This window comes from Oryzias melastigma, linkage group LG4 (genome assembly GCF_002922805.2).
Source record: "Oryzias melastigma strain HK-1 linkage group LG4, ASM292280v2, whole genome shotgun sequence".
In the NCBI taxonomy this organism is placed as follows: domain Eukaryota; kingdom Metazoa; phylum Chordata; class Actinopteri; order Beloniformes; family Adrianichthyidae; genus Oryzias; species Oryzias melastigma.
This window is the reverse complement of record NC_050515.1, coordinates 27,251,050-27,255,543: the sequence shown is the minus strand read 5'-3', so window position 1 is coordinate 27,255,543 and position 4,494 is coordinate 27,251,050.

Here is a 4,494-nt window from a genome sequence, read left to right as displayed (position 1 = left end):
GGGAGGTGAGTACTATGATGCAACACTGATTTTGAGTAAATTGATCACATGACCTAGAAGCTATTGAGCTAAAATGCTAATTTTTAAACATAAAAATTCATAAAAAATTTGAAAATTTTTAAAATTTAAAATCAAGAGGCGTATCTCGGTTAGGGAGGTGAGTACTATGATACAACACTGATTTTGAGTCAATGGATCACATGACCTAGAAGCTATTGAGCTAAAATGCTAATACTTACACAAAAAAATTCATAGAAAATTAGAATTTTTTTTTAATTTGAAATCAAGAGGCGTATCTCGGTTAGGGAGGTGAGTACTATGATACAACACTGATTTTGAGTAAATTGATCACATGACCTAGAAGCTATTGAGCTAAAAAGCTATTTTTTACACATAAAAATTCATATAAAATTAGAAAATGTTTAAAATTTAAAATCAAGAGGCGTATCTCGGTTAGGGAGGTGAGTACTATGATCCAATACCAATTTTGAGTAAATTGATCATATGACCTAGAAGCTATTGAGCTAAAATGCTAATATTTACACATAAAAATGTATAAATAATTTTGAAAATTTTTAAAACTTAAAATCAATAGGCGTATCTCGGTTAGGGAGGTGAGTACTATGATACAACACTGATTTTGAGTCAATCGATCACATGACCTAGAAGCTATTGAGCTAAAATGCTAATACTTACACATAAAAATTCATAGAAAATTTTAATTTTTTTAAAATTTAAAATTAAGAGGCGTATCTCGATTAGGGAGGTGAGTGCTATGATCCAATTCCAATTTTGAGTCAATGGATCACAGGACCTAGAAGCTATTGAGCTAAAATGCTAATACTTACACATAAAAATTCAATAGATACGGCTGTTGATTTTAAATTTCAAAAATTGTCAACTTTTTATTGAATTTGTATTTGTAAAAATTGGCATTTTAGCTCAATAGCTTCTAGGTCATGTGATCAATTGACTCAAAATCAGCATTGGATGATAGTACTCCCCTCCCTAACCGAGATACGCCTCTTGATTTTAAGTTTTAAAAATTTTCAAATTTTTTATGAATTTTTATGTGTAAAAATTAGCATTTTAGCTCAATAGCTTCTAGGTCATGTGATCAATTGACTCAAAATTGGTATTAGATCATAGTACTCCCCTCCCTAACCGAGATACGCCTCTTGATTTTAAGTTTTAAAAATTTACAATTTTTTAATGAATTTTTATGTGTAAATTTTAGCATTTTAGCTCAATAGCTTCTAGGTAATGTGATCAATTGACTCAAAATCAACATTGGATCATAGTACTCACCTCTCTACATGAGATACGGCTGTTGATTTTAAATTTCAAAAATTTTCAACTTTTTATTGAATTTTTATTTGTAAAAATTGGCATTTTAGCTCAATAGCTTCTAGGTCATGTGATCAAGTGACTCAAAATCAGCATTGGATCATAGTACTCACCTCTGTACATGAGATACGGCTATTGATTTTAAGTTTTAAAAATTTTCAAATTTGTTATGAATTTTTATGTATAAAATTAGCATTTTAGCTCAATAGCTTCTAGGTCATGTGATCAATTTACTCAAAATCAGTGTTGTATCATAGAACTCACCTCCCTAACCGAGATACGCCTCTTGATTTCAAATTTAAAAAAAATTCTAATTTTCTATGAATTTTTTTGTGTAAGTATTAGCATTTTAGCTCAATAGCTTCTAGGTCATGTGATCCATTGACTGAAAATCAGTGTTGTATCATAGTACTCCCCTCCCTAACTGAGATACGCCTCTTGATTTCAAATTTTGAACATTTTCACATTTTCTATGAATTTCTATGTGTCAAAATTAGCATTTTAGCTCAATAGCTTCTAGGTCATGTGATCAATTTACTCCAAATCAGTGTTGTATCATAGTACTCACCTCCCTAACTGAGATACGCCTCTTTATTTTAAATTTTAAAAATCTTCAAATTTTCTATGAATTTTTATGTGTAAGTATTAGCATTTTAGCTCAATAGCTTCTAGGTCATGTGATCAATTTACTCAAAATCAGTGTTGGATCATAGTACTCACCTCCCTAACCGAGATACGGCTATTGATTTTAAGTTTTAAAAAATTTCAAATTTGTTATGAATTTTTATGTATAAAATTAGCATTTTAGCTCAATAGCTTCTAGGTCATGTGATCCATTGACTCAAAATTGGTATTGGATCATAGTACTCACCTCTCTACATGAGATACGACTGTTGATTTTAAATAAAAAAAAAATCAAAATTTTCTATGAATTTTTATGTTTAAAAATGGGCATTTTAGCTCAATAGCTTCTAGGTCATGTGATCGATTGACTCAAAATCAGTGTTGGATCATAGTACTCACCTCCCTAACTGAGATACACCTCTTGATTTTAATTTTCAAAACTCATTGGATTTTTTATGAATTTTTATGTGTAAAAATTAGCATTTTAGCTCAATAGCTTCTAGGTCATCTGATCAATTGACTTAAAATTAGTGTTGGATCATAGAACTCACCTCCCTAACTGAGATACACCTCTTAATTTTAATTTTTAAAACTCATTGGATTTTTTATGAATTTTTATGTGTAAAAATTAGCATTTTAGCTCAATAACTTCTAGGTCATGTGATCAATCGACTCAAAATTAGTGTTGGATCATAGTACCACTGTAGCTATGTAAGATACACCACTTGATTTCAAATTTAATCTTTTATTTATATTTTTTAGGAATTTTAATATGTGAGTATTAGCTTACTGCCACCAAACACTCTCTCCGTGTTTTAAGTATATCACCTTTTATTTTGAAAATAGGGAGTCAGTAAAAGCCTCATCAGTTTTCTGTGTTACCGTGTTCACCGTAGACACACCAATGCTGGTGCTCTCAAAATGTTAGAGCACTGCTCTCGGAGTTGCACTGGACCCGGACCCCGTGAGCGTGCGAGGTTTACCCTGACCGAATGTCTGTCGAATATCCAACGTAAAACTAACTTCACCTCGGTTATTCTGGTGACCTTCCTGGCAAAACCCTCTGCATTCACCCGGACTTGGGACCGGCACATGGAGACACCGATTGTGCCTCATTGTGGTTGCATTATTTGGCCAAAAAGTGTCATTTGTTGAAACCAAATGACACTTTTTGTTGCTGTTTTGTTCTCAGCCTGCTGTCCAGTCTTTTTTATGTTTTATTTTTGTCATCACCAGCTTCCTGTAACCAGTCCTCATTTGTCCCATTGGGTTACCCCTGTGCAGCCTAAACTGCTGTCTCTTTTCACTCTAGTCAGTTTGTCAGCTTTGTCTTAGTGGTTGTTATGAGTCTCAGAGTCACTGTATTGGACTGCTGTGATTTTTATTTAGTTTTTTGTTCTTTTCTTGTTTTCTCTGTGATCTAGCATGCTGGAGTTCTTCTTTCTTGTTGGAATTGTTTTGGAAGAGTTTTGGATTTGTGGATTTATTGGGTTGCTCACACTAAGATGGAGTGATGAGGATTCGGCCGTGTGGAACTATTTCTTTGGAAGATAATTTTCCACTTTGGATTGTTTTTTTCTTTTCTTCTCGAGGACGAACCTCAAAACTTCGATCTGGTGCTGTAAGTATTGACCCTGTCATTTTATCTTATCTTTTTCCCCTCATAAACTCTATCTTGTGTTTCTGACTGTCTTAACATGGGCGACAGCTGTTTTTCTTTGATGGAAGGTGGATATCCTTGTTTTTTGTTTTTTTTTTAAAATTCAAGATTCTGTAACACTTCCTGCTGTGTTATCACTATTTTGGACTATTCATTGCTAATATCTTAGTATTATTGGCTTAGACTTTAACTTTAATAATACCATAATTTCATCTCTTCTTTTCATTCCCTCCTCTCAGAAACTGCTGTGACTCTCCTATCGGTTGTCTTTGGTGATGCTCCTGATGCTGCTGTCTTCCGCCCTGAGAGCATCTTTATCATCGTGGAGAATGAAATACTTGTCAGTGGTCCCACAAATCTGGCTGACTCTGCTACTCTCTGGGTATGTCAAACAAGCACTTTATTTGGACTGAGCTCTTAAAATGTGTGCACTTTTTAGAAAAACATACTGTGTTGAGTTAAAAATGTGTCAGTCACTATGGAGTGGCTTTCATGTTTTTTGTTTTGTTTTTTTAATCTATATTAGCTGATGATAATTGTGTAGTGAGGCAATATCGGTATCCCGGTTTAGAATGCATTTCAAAGTCCCAACACTTTGAGCTGAATGGTAAATATTGTGAGCGCTACCCACATGTATTGAGCGAGATCATTTTTAAAACATTTGAGTGCATTTGACATATTTTATGATAACTTAGATGTAGCAAAACAATCACTTTATACCAGTGATGTGAAGTCATCTTCAAAGTATAGCTCAAAAATCAAATAAAACAAATATCCTTTTTGAAATAAAAATCAAATGACATTTTTAGATGTGTCTAAATGAAATAAATAGGAGTAACTGCATTACAAACATTTCCCTGATT